Source organism: Sturnus vulgaris, chromosome 5 (assembly GCF_052056855.1).
Source record: "Sturnus vulgaris isolate bStuVul1 chromosome 5, bStuVul1.hap1, whole genome shotgun sequence".
NCBI lineage: Eukaryota > Metazoa > Chordata > Aves > Passeriformes > Sturnidae > Sturnus > Sturnus vulgaris.
In genome coordinates, this window is record NC_142247.1 from 42,960,084 (window position 1) to 42,977,681 (window position 17,598).

A 17,598-nucleotide genomic window follows, 5' to 3' on the forward strand; every position below is an offset into this window, starting at 1 on the left:
TTTAAGACCTAATTTTCAGTTCTGATGAGAAGGAAAGTGTGACAATAATTTTCTCCCCATTTTACAATGATTTTATGAAATCAATTAGTGTTTGTATGTAGCTGCAGGTTAGGGACTTATCCCTTTGGAAGTGGCAAAAATAAAGACACACAGCAACATGGTCATTCCTTAGGATAGGAAGGAGACAACTGTATTGAAAGCACGATTTGTACTTAAAGGATCTTCCACAGAGATAAGACAAGACAGTAGCTCATTGGATAATTGAGAAAACGCCTCTGGGACCGTACTTCAGGATGAGTCCCATGCTTGGTACCAGGTGTTAATTGAAATGTTATTAATTCCATTCTATTTTGACCAAATTATCATTCTGGGAAAAAGTCTCCCTACTGAAGCTGACACGTTATCAGCTTGGGAATGGAGCTGAGAGAACAGGAGAAACTCCAGCCTGAGAATGATTTTCCAGGCTGCAATTTTCCTAGACCTTTAACAGCGTGTCCACATTTGTAGAATTTTTTGATTGGCTAATATGCTGCATAAGCATCCATCTTTTAATTGGATAGCTGAACTTAATGCAATATTCTTAAACATTCTTTATACATTTCTTAATTACAAAACTCTCATATTTTTTATTTCTTCCTTCAAACTCTGAACTCTTTAGCATGGTATGATTTAGCATCTGTTATTTTACACAAGGCTGTGTTTTCCATGATAGGAAAGTGAAATTCAAAATATTGACAAGATGATGAATTTTTCCCTTCTCTATACTTTACACATGCGGATAATGATGAAAATCAACATAATGTGGTTTCGATGTTTTTGGTTTCTGGTGCTAATAGTTCACTATCGTAGGTGAAAATCATGTCAAATTATGTACCAAGGGTGTCTGCTTCACAACTTCCAAGGTTTGGAATCTGTGTTTCTAACTTAACCTGAATTTTTCTGTCATAAGAATAAAGAAGGTAACATCAAAAACTTTTGGCCACCAATGACTGTCACTAAGAAGTTCTGGATTTACTGCTAAGCAAAAGCGATGAATGTGTATCGACAACTTTAAAACAATTTATTGTGACTCAGAAAAGTGATACATACAACAAATGTTCTCATGCTGGTACAAATTTTTAACCATGGACCACAAATTTTTAATCTCTTCCTTGTATTCTATTCTCTACTTTCATCATCTCAAGGTTATACTACGAATGTATTCTAAAAGTAATGGCCATAAGGAAGCCAGAGGTGTCAACTGTCTCAACATGTACATACTGACTGCCTAAGGGGTGGCTTTTAACACGTTTTTCTGGTGAACCATGCCATTTTCTATTGGTTTTCTCCAGACAGCTCAGATGCTGTTTTCTGGGATCTATTTATTTGAAAAACTCATTTGCGTCTTATCATACATGAGATGGACAGAGCTACCAGGATTTACCCTGGTGATATTATATGAGTATTCACTTTTGGGGTGAAAATTTTCCAATAAAGATCCTTAAATGTAGAACTTATTTCATTCATTCCAGTCCTCCTTTGCTCCAGTTCTTTTATGCATAAGTGAAGGAAAGAGAAAGAATCAGCATGTTGATTTACTGTTTTAGAAGGATTTCTTTGTACATTGATTAATACAACTGAAGAATATTGACATGGAAAATATGAATAGAGCATCTCAATGAAAGAAAAAAAGATTTATTACTAGTCTTCTTAGTGATAATTCTTTTGAAATGTGGGTAGGCTGGTATCTTAGTCATGTTCTACTCATAGGCACATACCACAAGAAAAGTGAAATTCACTACGTTTTATTATTCCTATGTTTATATTATTGGACAGCATTTTCTAAAATTTTTAGTGTTGCCACTTTTGACCTTAATATTGCAATGTCAGATATTGGCTTGTCTTTGGAATGAAGGCCTTATGGCAGAAGATTGAAAGGATGTTTCTCATCTTCCAGTGCTGTAGTATTTGACTTTGTAGAGATTGAGGTCTATCCTATGCAGGAATTGAGCAAGTTGGGCAGTGACATCCAAATACCGTAGCATTTAAAACTTGGAGCCACTCCCCAAAACACCATCAACACTATTTCAACGGTATCTATGACTCCATTTAACATGAAGGGCCCTAATTTAAACTGTGTAAAAGACCCAGCTTCTATGGTTTATGCCAGGGCAACAACTAAAACCTGTCGCACCTCTCTCTTTCTGACTACAGGAGTAAATTCTCAAAAAACAACCTTCCCTTCTCACTACCAGATAATGATATACATTTATGATTTAAGTTTCTCCATCCAACCACGTTCTTCCTGACTTTTGTGGAAGATGTGTTTGTTCAGCCACACTCTTTATCCACTTCAGAAATGACAATCCACTCTTATTGGCTGACATGCAGCACAGAAGAAAGTGTTTCACTTTAAAGTACAGTTTTTACAAGGTCAACATTAAAGCACACAGGCAAGTCCCAGGATAATAATCAGACCTTATGGACAAATTGGATAAACCTATTTGGTTTCTTATGGTAAATTTTGACTTTTCCACCGAGGTCCTTAAAACCTATAGTTTGAGTAAACACATATGTATTTAGAAATATTTTTGTAGCAGTTTTGCTTCAAAAATTTTATTATCTGTTGTTAAGAGATTTTTTCAAATATAGGCATTTCCCACAAAAGTTGGTTAAAAATGCCCATTAAAGGAAAACATTTAATCAGGTAAACCTAAAAAACGCATACAAGAATTGTCCTGATATACACAGGGTAGCTCATGGAGAAAAATATTCTCAGAAACTTACTCACTCTTTTTCAAAGCAAATGATTAGGACAGTAAATAGGTGCCAAAAAGATAAAAGTGTTAAATTACTTCCAACTAAACACTCATTTAATAAATGTTAGACTGGAAAGTCACTCAAATAATTGCTCAAAAAGAATTCATTGGAGTCTACAGGTTACATTTCTGATGCCATTTAGTTAAATGGAATCATTAAATACAAGAAATAAGGACCTGGTTCTCCTTTATACAGAAATGTCTTTATTTGACTCTGGCAGTACAGATGGGCTGTGAAACAAGTGCTGCAATTAATGCCTGACTGAATGACCACTGGTACCAACTGGAACAGTGAAATGAAAACCAACCCCCAAGTTTTCCTAAAGATTTTTCTATATTAGAAATCCCATAACTGTAATAAAAATTACTAACTACTAAAGAATAGAAACAAATGCATTGATTTTTTAATTTGATTTTTATAACTGAATACTTTGGATAAGTATTGATGCTGGGCTAAAAATACACTGGAAGAGTACAAAGGGCTTCTGTGGATTTAGTTTAGGAAAGCTTTCTTTGTTTTTTGGCCAAGTCATAACAGGAACACAAGTATTTTTCATAGAAATGCTGACATAATTTTACTAATAGCACCTTTAACAGAGGTTGTTACAATGTGTATTTACTCAAGTACAGGATTAAATAAGAGATGTGAACTCACCATAGCAACCCCTGCATCAAATTGCAGATATGCTGCTTCTAAGATACAGCAAATGTTTCTGAAGAAATACACCTGAATATGAGGTAAACATCTATCAATTCCAAATTGTGTTTCAAAAACACTTTGCCATACAGTATAACAAAAAAGCAGCATAACTTGATGCTCTGTAAATTAATATATTACTGGATGGTATCTTCATTGTGTTACGACTTTTGGGTCAAAATATAAGTTTAGATAATTCCCTAATTCACTGTAGCAAAAGTAGTGATAAACACACTATTGAGCTCCTCGTAAATATTGCTGAGAATCCTTACCCTCCCTAGGAATCCAGGCAACTCACCTGTCTGTTTTGAGCCATCTCCTACTGATGTTCTGAGATCTTGCAATAATATTATGTTCACAATAAGATATTCAGCAGAATTTTGTAAATACAGTTAAAGTTGGAAGTAAGTTTTGTTCTAAACAGTCTTTTTCCCCCCACTTTGAGACACTTCACTGTTTCCTCTTCATCATCCCTCTGCATCTTTAATTTTATCAGCTACTATATGTCCCTTCCATTTATCTTTATTCAGGTTGGCTTTTCTTGTTTTGCATAAAAAACCTGTCATTGCATTTACAAACTTACTGCTCGGTTTTGTTTTTTTTTCCTTATGTGTTTTCACTTTCACCTTCAAATCACTTAGGCAGTGCCTAAGGTCAGATTCTGATGATATCCATTGGGTTGCTATACCTCCTGAAATTTTTTGCTGCTATATCTTTCTTATACTTTACCCAACAATGCATGGCAGAATTTACTCCTGCAAGGACAATTAAGTGATCATGTTGCTTTGGGTTTTTTCTTGATTTTAAGCAACTCGTGTCTTCCTAGATTTCACTTGTAGAGGGGGAACACGTGTTTTCTCACATTGCCTGAGATGATTGATAAAGAAGACAACAAGTATTCTGGAATGCTACATAAGTTGTCTCCATACATTCTTTTATCAGTGTTCAAGGTTTTGTCTCTGTGGTACATAAATGCAGGAACCCAAATAAATTTTGAATATTTTTGGTAGCTGAGGAAGAGGTTTAATTAAAACCTCAAAGCGTTTTATTAAGCCCAAAAACCTCATTGTCAATCTGCATACCTACATTTTATCAGAAGGAAATGGCTTTTTATTCTTACAAACTAACAAGTTTGTACATTGTAGATGTTAAAAAATCTATTTAAAAATCTACTGATAAAATGCATCCTCTCATATGCAACTTATTTTTCTTTCAATATCACTTCCCCGTAGGTTTACTCTATTTTTTCACAGGGGATTATTTATACTTGGGGTAAGGGATGATGTACAGTGACTGAATGGTTGGTCGCTGGTGTTTCTGTGCACTGGGGACATGACCTGGTGCCAGGTAACCCTGGTTATGATGGGGGTTCAAGGGCTCACCTTTCCCATGAGCTGGGGTCCAAGTGCTGCTTGGTGGAGCTCCTGCCCTGGCTCTTTGTTACCTGGGATGGTGCCTTGGTCCTGGTGGGAGCTGAGGCCGAGTGCCCCAGGGCCTGGGAGAACTGTTTGACTTACACTTCCACCAGGAATGGTAGTCTCCTCCCAGATGAGCTGTGCAAGGAGCTATATTTAATCTCTGTTTTTTATTCCCTTGCCATGGCTACCTATTGTTGCAAAACATGCAGCTGCTCAGGTGAGAAGATGTGGTTCAGTTGGTGTGGATGAAAAAACCCTGCCACAAAATGCCTGTCTGAGAAGTTGTGTGACAATTTCCACCTTTGCTATCATTCAAAACTTTCATTAAGCTGCTCACTGTGCTCAGTTTTGACTTCTCTCAGCTTAGGGATAATGTTAATTGTGACTCTCTGCTGGCAGAGATTGTCACAGGGTATTTGAGCTCTTCCTCAGCTTCTTTATATCTGTAGTCTTCCTAGGTATTTTTTTGCTTGTTTGTCGTTGTTTTTTTTTGTTTTTTTGCCTGGTTGATTGATTCAAGATACACTCACCACAAGTTTAGGAGCTGCCGAAATGAGGAATTGCTGTTTGTGGTCCTCAGATGACTGAAATGATAATAATATGGCCAAAATATGTTTATTATAAAACAATAACATTCTAGATTACTTCTCAGGACCCAGGTTTACGTACTTATTTCAGTTTAACTGATGGAAATAGCCTACTCACCATGGCATTGAGTTTCTCATATTTAGCTTGAGACCCGTGTGATTAACTGTCATGGAATATAACCACACTTGCACTTGCCATTGTAAATCCAGATTATGAAACCCTTCACAGACTGTATCAAAATGAGTCAAGTATCTGCCTACATGGCTCTCCAAACAAGCATGACCAATGTGTACCATTTTCTGAAACTAGTGACAGTCATCGGTGTGATGTGGCCAACATCAAGTTTAGCTGCCTTTGAGACCCTGAATTCAACAGAGTTTTTATTTATAACTATTTCTATTAATTGAAAATGGCCTTTGGCACCAGGACAGACCAGAGCTTGGTCTTTGGTCTCTGAATCCACTCTCCAGGGAGAGAGAGCCCTGTCTGTCTCCCACACACTACCTTTTCTCTGTACAAAGCAACAGCCACTTATGGAGCTGTGGAAATAGTTCATGACTTCCTGCTATTCATGTTGTTGTAGATATTTACTGGCTGAACCCATTCATTAAAAATAAAATCGCATCCCCTCCCCTCATTATCCTTCCTTCACAAGAATGTATTTCATGTTGACTTTTCCCCCACCAGCCTTGCTCCTGATGGAAACAATCTATTCCACATATTGCAGTCTGGTGTTAAAACTATTGTTTTGTTGTGCTTAATGTTTTATTTTTCTTAAAACGGAATTTCTTAATTTTTTTTAATAGGAAGAAAAATCATCAGCTTTATAAAAATGAAATGTCAGCATTACATGGCTCAGAGAAGTACCATGAATGTTTTGCTATTGCCATCTCAGATTTCTGGACAGCATGACTTATTACTTGTTGTATCTTGTTTTTGCATAGTGTTTTCAATGGAAATATTTCAAAAAGAATGTTTCCTTCTCTTTTGCGGTGAGCATTTCTGTTTGACATCATATAGTATTTCCTCATTAATTGCTTGAAATATGTGAGCATTAAGGATTGATATAATATTATGTGGCTCACTGCTGCTTCTCACACCACCAAAGGGAATGGGAAACCCTGAGAGCTGAACAGATTTAGAAAATGACTAAAAATTACTAAGTCTCTCTCCCAGATTTGCACAAATGGTCCCGTTCTAACGCTGAACTCCATAATCAAATCTGCCAATTCAAATTTCTTCTCTTATTTATTTTTCTTTAAAATTTGTTTGTTTTTTGTTGTGCGGGGGTTTTTGTGTGGTTTTTTGTTTTTTTTTTTTTTTTGTTTTTTTTTTTGGGCATAGGGTTGGTTTGTTTGTAGCTATTTGATTTAAGGGAACAAAGAGATCAAATAATCCTCAGGTATTTTTCTTACTGGAAAAGTTTTTTTATTATGCAAGAAAATTTCCATAGATTATCAGTACAGATATATTTTACAATGATGAAATGAAGAACAAAACACAAACACATCCATTCTCTTAATTGAATGAGCTACAGCTTTTTGGCTGAAACAAACAATAATATTATTTATAACTCAAATTACATTCCACGCACTATGCTCTCATCTATAAAGGGACTATAAATGGTATGGTAGGGTTTCATATTGGTTTTTCCTTTTTTTTCTTCAATGACTTTCCTGTTGACCCTTCTTTTAATTTACAAATAAAACCTCGACTTTCTTGACTGGCAGCACTGAAAATCCACCCTGGGATCTGAGATCAAGCTGTGTCCTTTCTGCTTTATGCCAAAATAGACTCTGGTTCACCTCCTCAGTGCTGAGGTGGCTCTGCAGGGCTGGCAAGAATGTAAAGAAACAGCAGTTCTGCGAGTAAAAAGGATAAATTGAACACATTCTCACAGAAGTATGAAGATACCAATTTCCAAGTCAGCTTTATAGAAAACAGCTGTTCTGTGAAACAAATGCTCATAGGAGGGTTGGGGTAAGGCATCTTTTGACTTGCTGCACCTTTTTTCCCCGTTGGTCTTTCAGCCTGTAGATCAATCCAGCTGAGGTGTTCATGGCTATCAGCAGTGCTGGACTCAGGTGTTTCTGCCCACTTTGAGCTGATGGTACCCTTATGCTTGTGTTGATGCTGGCACTGTTGTGTGCATTGGGTGGGGGGTGTCCTCTGGAGGTCCCAAGCTCGTCTCTTTTGAGCCAGGTCTGCAAACAGTTGGGCTGTCTTGGATATATGCTCACCTTTCTGCTTCTCTGTTTGAGGGGTATCAGATGAAATCTAGGAAGTCAGTTTCCTAATTATTTTTCAAGTCCTGGTCGAGGGTGAATACTCAGCTAGTTTTTGCAATTAGTAATAACACCCTCCAAAATTCTTTTGAAGTCAATCTTCCATATCATAGTTAGCAAATACACATTCTCAGTGGAAGTTTAATAGATATAAAATCGTTATGGACAGAGCACCAAAACTTTGAGATGTTTACCTTCCACTGGGAAGTGAGTGTCTCTGCAGAGGTCAGGAACCCACTTCTGTCAAACACAGGGATCAAGCCCTCTGCTGCCATGAAGCCTATCATGAGAGAAGGGCTCACTCATTGCAAGAACAGGATTTTACAGAGGGCAGAGGAATGTGGGCAAAGCAGAGGGGGCACAAGGCCTGACAGCAGTCAAAAAAGATACCAACAGGAACTGCTACAGTGTTTTTTAAGAAACTGCAATTATTCCTGCTGTCAACCAGGAGTACTGAGGTACATGATAGGTGAGAAATGCTCTCAGGCAAATGGTAACAGGTGAGGTCAGGCAAAGACAGAATTGTATCCAAAGGCACACATAAAGGCCACTTTCCTGTCTGCAGTGAGCCTTAGCACTGTTGGCAGAACACAGGTTCAGCTGCTCAATCCTATAATTCACTGTATTTTATTTCTCATTTATTAAAGAATAGAGAGAAGGTAATGATGCATAACAGACTGCTGCCCCTGGAGCTCTTTCAGACTGTGGACCACAAAATCCTAGATTCCAGCTCTGAGAAATAATCAGCTTCAGTACTGTTGGTTGTTAGGGCCAAGTAAAGTTCATGATGACCTGCTGACGTCTGGATTGTCTGCTGCCCAGTACTGCCTGCCTCTTCCACTGGCTGTGCCCTGCACCCCATGCCACCAGCTGTGCTGAGAGCGCTGAGCTCATAGTGCAGTGCTGCCACAACCCTTCTGGAGAGCCTGATGAGCACTGAGAAGCAAATCTGAAAAATTATTTCTACTTTAAAACAGGACAGATTTAACAGGAGAAACACTGTGCCATGGGGAATTTGTACTGGCATTTACAGTTCCTTCTGCAGATATATCCTGTGTGAAGTGTGAGTCTCTTCATTGTCTCCTTGGGTTTGATGAAAGATATATTTAGTGAAACCTTATTTTTTATCTTAAATGTAATTTGACTCAATGGTAATTAGACAAAGAGGAAAGGAAATTAAAATCGTTTCCACACAAACCAGAGATTTACGCAGAATTTCTTCTAGAAGAAATTGCTTTGTGCTTGGTTTGGCTAAATAAAACTTAAGTTTTATTTTTGATGTAATGTTTTAGGCTGCAAATATGTAGTTGAGTTCTAATTTTAATAATCACAGCAATCTGAATATTTACCTTTTTCTGCCCAAGGGATAAAAATCTAAATGTGGGAGAAAATGTATCTGTTGACACTGAACCTCTTTAAATCATTCCTACCAGCCACCACTGAAAAGGTAATTCTTTTTTAGGAGTAAACCCAAATTCATGAAACCAAAGACATTCACAGTTAAGACATTGACTCTTTTTTCTCTTAGCTCAATACAATTTGTTTATGTATTACAGCATCTGCTGCAGGTTATGTAAGACTTGTTGCAAGAACTTGTGATATCTGATGAATAAAGGACAAAGTCTCAGTTTAGTTTTGAATTTTCAGGGTTTAGTGGATTCCTCTGTAACCTTGTCCCAGGTCTTGCTGCACCAGATGGTTCAGCTGCAAATCCCATCTCTCTCTGGTTAATGGAGAAACTCCTGTCACTGCACACCTTGAGGTTGCAACGGTGCATGTACAAATGTAATCAAAGGACATTCTTTGGGAAAAAGTACTAAAATTCACACATTGATGGACAAATTTATTTTTGAATTAGATGAGCTGCTACATTGCATTATCAGAAACAACCTTTACATTTTATGAGTTTTCAGTCACTTAAATGAGAAGAATGATCCTCCAAATCAAAATTCTATCTTTAGCTCAATTTTTAATATTCAGACTACATGGACATTCATTTTGACATCACACAAACTAGCTAGCAATCAGAAAGCTTAATCTTGTTCATTTCATTCAGATGAATATTCTCACTGGGGTTAATTAAGTTCTCACAAGAATAATATGAACATGGTTACTTAATTCTTGCCTAGATAATGTTAAATCATTTGATTAAATCCCTTTTTCCCCCTCAAGGCTACTGACAAGAAAAATTTACCAAGACTCACAAATAACCAGCTATGATCCAGTACAAACCACATACATTCCCAAGGAGAAAAATAAAAGGAAGTTTCTTTAAGCAGAAGTATACTTTTAATATGAGAGTGAAGACAGAGTAATACTGCTGGATTACCATAATTAACTGGGACAAATTGCCTTCAGAAATTAATTGGATTCTGCATAAAAATATTTTGCATTTTACTTGCAAATATACACTTTTCCTGAGGTCAAATGTGTTTGCTCATTTAATTAAATAATGCATGCTGTGACATACCAGAAAATATGCAGAACAGTGGATTAAAGGCCACCCTGATCATGGCACTTCTTGTCTTCTTAGCTCTAGAACTGGCCATTGAAACACTGTGCCCATCACATGGGTAAAATGCACTGTGGGAATACAGGCAATATACACTCAATTACTGCTTTTTATTTTATAGATATAAAATTGAGAGGAGATAAGCATTTTTAATCAGTAGAAATTACATAAAGAAAATTGCATCAAGCAAATGCCGATGTCTCCACACTGAAGAGCATTTTTAGCAAGGATTGTACCTGCAAGCATGAATGTTTGACAATCCCTACAATCACACAGTGATGATTAATAGTTAACAAAGAGTAGGTAAAGCTCTATAGTATACAATCACCTCTAAATTATATACATATTAAAATCCATAAACTTCTATATAATATAGCCTCAGTAGGAGACTGGCATGTAAGGACACAAGATGTTAACCTGTCCCATGGACAAAGCTGGGCTATTGCTCCAGGCAGTGCAAAGAGAGGGGAGGAGCTGTTCCACGTGGCTTCTGCTTGAGCTTTGCAGGCAGCTCAGTAAGCCTGGAATAGGGACATTTATTTTCACCAAATCACCAATAGGTGTGTCTAGAAAAATAAGTTTATGCAACTGCTGGTATTTTCTACCTCTTGATTTCCTAATTGATAAACAGCTATTACACTTTACTCTTTTGATTTAAATAGTATTTACAGTTTTACTTTTGCGGTTATTCCTCTCTTTTGAAATAAAAAAAATCAAAGAAAAATAAGTCAATAACAAGAGTTGAAGTCTTTTGGCACTTTCAAATTAGTTTCCTTTTGGAAAAGCATGGCTTCATTAATACACATTAATGAAGCATTATACACATAATAAAGCATGGCTTCATTAATACACAGAGTCTACATAAAAACCTACCACTTTTTTAGCTCAAACCTTCCAGGACATTTCACCTTCAGAGTCAAAATGGAGATGTTTTGAAAGTGGAAAAGCTTGTGAGGCTACTGATATGTGGTAATACAGCAAAAAATAGATAAGAACCGTCACAGTGTTCTAAGCCAGTGTATTCCAGCAGCTGCATCATCATCCCTCCGCTTGGCAATCAGCACACCTTTTTTTCTAGGAGTCTCTTAGCTCCCTCTTTTCTTTCCTCAGTCCTTCTTTTCTGCCCTCTTGTGTTTTACACTGTAAAAATGTATGTTAGCCACAGGAATAAGTGAGAGAATAGTATGACTTGGCAGGAAAAGTAAGAGAGATGGATATCTAGAACAAAAAAAATATGTAATAAGAAAACGGTGGAGCAGATTGTGGAAGACAGGCTGCTTGTAAGTACAGGCAGATACTGGGATGAGACTAAACCAGAATGTTTAATGTATGCCTGTAGTAATTATCAATATTCATATGCTGTTAAAAGCATAAAACGAAGAAAATAAAAATTGATAAATTCGTAAAAACCATTATGATAATTTAAATCCTTATTTTCAGTGTTTACTTATGTCTTAGGGTAAAATAATAGACCTTTAATTGCAGGCAAGCAATTTTATGTAGGAATAAATCAGAACTTGGGCACAGTGATAGCATTTATCCAACAATGCCGTTGATTTTGTCACTCGTTCAGCATTTTCTATATTAAGTCTTAATGCAAAACATCTGAAGCACTGTTAATAAAGCTGTTAGGTACAACTCACAGAATGAAATGTTCCCCATTCTCTCCCCTTTTCTTTTGCTTTCAAGTCACACAGGCCTTATTTTTACAGAATGGCTTCACTTTTTTGATCTCCAAACTCAGGGAAAAACGGAGCCAAACAAAATAAAACACACATGCAGCAAGCACAGTTGATTTTTGAGGCTGGAAGGGTGAAATGCAGAATGACTTCTTGTTCCAGGAGTGTTTTGCTAAGCATGGAGAAATATTGTTTTCTAAAGGAAATACACATATTAAATATTCTTAAGCAGTGTCATATCAAAAGACTGATAACTGTATTTTAAAAGCAGGAAATCATAATATTAGTCTAGAATAGAGTAAGAAGTATCTGTGTTAATTTATTCTAGTTTCAGTGCATATTAAAGGGAATTAAACCCCCACCCTTGTCAATGCTCAGAGTCCTGATTGTCTCAGGCAGCCCTAGCCAGAGGTCCATAGCCAGCAAACTCCCCTTCACACACTACCAGAGGCCTGGCTCAAGCACCCAATGTGGTGTGGGCTGCAGTCTGAAGTGTTTTCTTACCATTTAAAGACAGATTTTTCGGTGCTTGCAATGCCCTGTGTGTTCACGGGGTATGTGTTTCCCAGCAAACAAGGATCCAGGTACAGGGCAAAAGGTTTACTGCACCTAAGTTAAAATCTCTACCATAATTACTAATGTTTGCCTGATTTAGAAGATGGAAAACCATAAGGGAAATAACAAGGTTATTGGCATTACAAAGTCAAGGGAAGAGAATTATAGTGATGTTCCAAAAAAATACTGACCTGGAGAGAATGAAGATATTCTTGCTTTCTGTATGGGCCTGGAAAATAAATAAGAGGAAAATTAGGCAATGTTATCTAAAATAGTTTCTGATGGCTAATATTTAAAAATGTCTATAACCCTAAACTCAGCTACAAGCCACCATCCCAACATCCAAAAATCTATGCAGGTTTTGCAAATAAATTGCAAAGGCTCTGACAAGAATGTAGTACCAAAGACAGGAACAAGATTTGTCTATTTTTCTCATCTGCCTTGGCTACTTATCTAGCTATCTACAATGCCTTATTATGTATATATATATATATACATAGACACACAAATGTTATTCTAAACATTCAAATGTCAATAGTAGTATGACCATAGTTAATGTTTTTATTAAGCTAATATTATTAGCTCTAATTTAAACAGAGTATTGCAAATTCTCAGTAAGAACTAGATTTGAATTTGGATATATTTAGGAATAATGCAATTCCAAATATTTCAAGTTAGAAGCATTTATTCATAAAATAAAACATATTTCATGGTTAGAAGTGAAATTATTTGTCTGGCTTTGCATTTAATTGGACTAATTAGTGGGTGGACTCAGCATAATTGTTCTGTTTCCTAGGAAAGGACTCCGTGTACCATATTTTACATTAACTATATTATCTGATATATGTTTTATACTACATTCTGGGGAAGGAATTGCAAGATGAACAGAAAATCTCATTTTACAAAACCTGTTTCACAATTTTACACAACCTGTTTCACAAGTCTCTCTGAAACTAAGATGTTTAACTGAACAGAACAATCTTGCTTGCTTTGTTGATATAACTTTTATACAATCCATTCATGGTGGATATTTCTTGAGTTTATGTAGCCTTATATTCCTGATCTGTCTTTATAGATTATTTTATAACTAAAACAGAAATACACACATCAACATACACACAAAAGTTCTCTTAACAGAATTCTAAGGCTGTGAGTTCAAGCATTCAAAGGATTTAGAAATGTAAGAATCAAGAATGCCAGTGAATTCTTAGGTCATGCCCGTTTTATAAGTATGCATGATATTTAATGATGTTCCTCTCTTCTCTGTTGCTGTTCCCACTAAGAATTTTTCCACAAGTCTTTGTTTGGTTGGTTATGGAAGGTAGTTCCTCCAGGTCAACAAGTCCACTGCTAAAGTTCTAGATTTTATTTCAAAATTTGATGAGATTTATTGGGTCACATTTTTTCTTAATATTGATCATTCGTTAGCGGTTGAAGCATGGAAGTTATGTATAGGCATATAAAGTGTTTGTCTTAGCTTGTTACCTGCCATGAAAAATATCCAGCCCAAATAAAACTGGAGAAGTTATAAGGAACTTAAATCACAGGTCACAGGTTGGCAATGGGGAGTATGGGAGTGTGGGCTGGGACTGCTGAGTTCTGCCTGAGCTGCAGTCCATAACGAGTGTAAGAATATGAAGAACAGAAGAAATTCATTATTGGTTTGGAAAGTTGTTTTTTTTTGGTTTTTTTTTGTTTTTTTTTTAAACAATTTTCAGAAGCCTGGAAGGTCCATATTCTTTCTTGTCGTAGACAGCCCTGGAAATCTGACACAAAGGATAAAGTACGGAAGAAAAGATTGGATATAGACTGAGTGACAATTTAGTTTTCACTTCTCTGAAGTGGCCTATTGCTCTTAAGGAGGTTATAACCCTTTCCGAGCCCACAGACAAAACAGTTTAAATCCAGCATGGATAGAATCTGCTGCATGAGATGGGCTGAAGCTAATAATGGGTTGAGGTTCAGTTTGAGCCTAGAAATACCCTGAAAATTGCAATATTTATTTAGAAAAATTAAAAAGAAAAATAATACTACTTTTTATTTTCAACAATTATATGGTTTCAAAACTGACCACAATGTTACACCAATGTCGAGGAAGGGTTATATAAGCTCAGAATTAAATGATAGAACACAAGTCAAACATCCTGTCTGGCTAAATTGCCACAGACTGCACCATGTGATTATGCAGAAAGCACTAAAGTGCTGGAGTCTCCATCTACAGCATAGGGAAAAAAGGGATTTATCTAGTGATAAGTTAAAACTGTTCTTACTTATGATTTCTCTGAGTTGAGACCAATAAAATACTTCATTGCAATCAACCTGCTTTGGCTTGCTAGAGAACAAAATACAACCAGATTCAGAAGAAAAGGAGATGACACCATGAACTTGAATACCTGCCCTACCTTGTGGCTGTCATTAACTCATAGTTGCTGACCAAAGGGATCATAAAACTTTTGTTGCAATGAATGACTGATAGTGAATTTTAAAATCCAGAGATATAGCTGTTAAATTAATCAGCAACTGTTACCTTGCCTATGCTTATTCAGATTTTATTTATTGTGAAATATGAGATGACATATTCTACTCATCACTGTGGAAATATTTATATCCTGAGTGGGAAGTAAATAAAATATCTAAAAGATAGTTAAATCATGATTATTACTAAATATTGAATAAAATAAACCTCTTGGATTTTGAAACTGAAAAATCTGATTCAGACACTGAGTTGGAAAAGAATTAAGCATTCAATTTATATGTGGAGTTCAGATTCTAGCTTACAGTTCAAAAATATCTGGGAAAGCGCATAAACATATTAAAACATGCCCTTTCTTGGGGCATGGGAGAGTACAAATAATATAACCTTGGAAAATATAACAAAGTAGCATTAAGTATATACACTAAAAGTAAAGGAAATTACAAGCTGACATAAAGGGGACTAAGGATATTTTAAGGAAGCTGCAATTTCCAGTATTGTAAAGTATTATATAAGATACATAGGAAAAGGAAATTATATGAAATCTGAGTCTACATATGCAAAATTTTACCCAATGTATATTGATTTTTGACACCATCGATTTCTGATTTTATCAGTGATTACTCGAAAAACTGCATTTTGATGACACTTAAAATTACAAAAAAGTAGATCACTTGAAATAACTTCAAAAAGATTTCAACTATGTAGAAGCAGATTTCTAATGTTGATTAAAGCACTGAAACTTATAAAGTGTTCATTTTGTTTAATTAAAAATAAAATTATTTGTCATTCTTTAACATAAAAGATGTCCAAAAATTTCTGCATATAGCTATTGCTTTGAACAAATCATGGAATTGCAGAATCATACAATCAGAAATTGGTTTGGGTCGTAAGGGACCTTCAGAGGATCTTAAATTTTAGCCACATGGTCTTGTTGCAGAAGGAGAGAAAACTGGGGGGGAAAATTCAAGCTATCAATTTCACTGTAGATAAGATAGTAGAAACAGCATATTTTTAAGTGGCAGAAAAATACAAATTTGAATTTGAATTTGAATACAAAAATGAAAATCAAGATGGGGAGCTGGTAACCCAGTTCCTCATGGAATGAATAACTGTGACTCAACTGCTGCAAATTGTTAGTGCATATTATAAACCCATTTATTTCAAAATTATATAAAAGAGAAATTTACATATTTTGCTACCTGAAAAATTGATTAATACTTTCAGATTTCAAAGTGCCAGGTTTATTCTGCTGAGGAAATGTAAAGTGTGCGGTTCTTTTAAAATTTTCCCATATGTTCATCAGCACATACATGGATGAGCATTAGTTTTCTTTTCTTTCACCCCTTAGACTACTGTGCCTTGATGCAAGGTATGTAGGTATCAGGGTGACTACATGAAGAGGAAGAAGGAGGTTTAGCAAAAGGAGATATATATTGCCACTGAGGGGTTATGCATTTTCTAGCATTTAAATACTTGAAATTTTTTAACATCTCAATCCTGCTTTGTAATCAGTTAGTGTTTAAAAGACAAATATTTTTGTTATCTCTTAAACTCCATCACTCATCCGTAATTTCTATTAAAATCAAGGTTAATCTAAGTTTCTTGACCTGTCAAGGAGCAAAAGAGGGCTGACTTGTTTCTTAGAAGAATTGAGGACCTTAGAGAATAAAATAGCAAAGTAAATGCCAAGAAACTCTTTCATTCAAATTCTATTCCCATGAATCATCTCTCTCTCTCTCTCTCACTCTATGTGTGATATGTGTATCAGAGGAGGGAGCAAGTGAAAATGCCCATTATTACTTTGACTGCCATCTACTCATGCAATTTGGCAGCATCTTGGAGTCATGAAATAGAGAGTGTAAAATACATTTCTAGAGATTCAGTTTCCATCTGATTTTAAATTATAACAGCTATTTCAAACTTTCTATTTGTATTCCTCAGAAAGACACTGGTGAAGCTGTGTCTCATTCTTTAGCTACTTAAATCTTTGGTGGCTCAAACATATTCTTAAACTTGAAGAATTTGCAGTGGAGAAGACAATATATCAGTAAGTATGTTTAGTCCTCCTTTTTAAATGATATATGTTTCAAATTTATATGTTATGAAGTCAACACTTTGCTGTCAGAGAAATATATAAGTGGATGTCTAAATAGTATTTTTCAGGCAGTTGTCCCCTTGCTCTGCTCACGCCAAGAGTCCAGCAGGAGCTGTGAGGCTCAAGATAATAGCCTGTCAAGCTTGAGACCATGAATTGCACCCACACATCTTTCATTTTGTTCAAAACATATAAAAAGTAAGCTGAGGCCTGCCTCCAGAAGACCTTGGAAATATAGCTGAGCATATTATCTTGAGTCTACCTGTGCATTAAGTAACTAATTGAACAAATAGTACAGTATTGTGTTGCCACTTACAGACAGTTTTGAAATACTGTAGTCTCTCTACATAGATGTTGAGGGGGGAGTTAGTTAGGCCTAGATTACCCTGAAAGATACCTGCTTTTGCCTTCAAGTCTACTTATAAATGTCTAAACTTAATGACAGTTTTTGGAAAAACTCTGCTATCCATAACTTAGCAGAAGAAATCAAGTATA

General features: G+C 35.9%; 1 protein-coding gene across 11 annotated transcripts in view; it reads right to left on the reverse strand.

Moving 5' to 3' along the window:
* The window catches only part of SLC38A4 (solute carrier family 38 member 4), a 156,932-nt gene that overhangs the window by 34,991 nt on the left and 104,343 nt on the right, over positions 1 to 17,598 (reverse strand). For all 11 annotated transcript variants that reach the window (XM_014871113.2, XM_088165588.1, XM_088165581.1 and 8 more), the window contains 2 exons: positions 12,724 to 12,761; positions 10,257 to 10,369 (listed from right to left, as the gene is read on the reverse strand). The gene's annotated coding sequence lies outside the window, so the exon portion shown is untranslated. The remainder of the gene's footprint in view (positions 1 to 10,256; positions 10,370 to 12,723; positions 12,762 to 17,598) is intronic.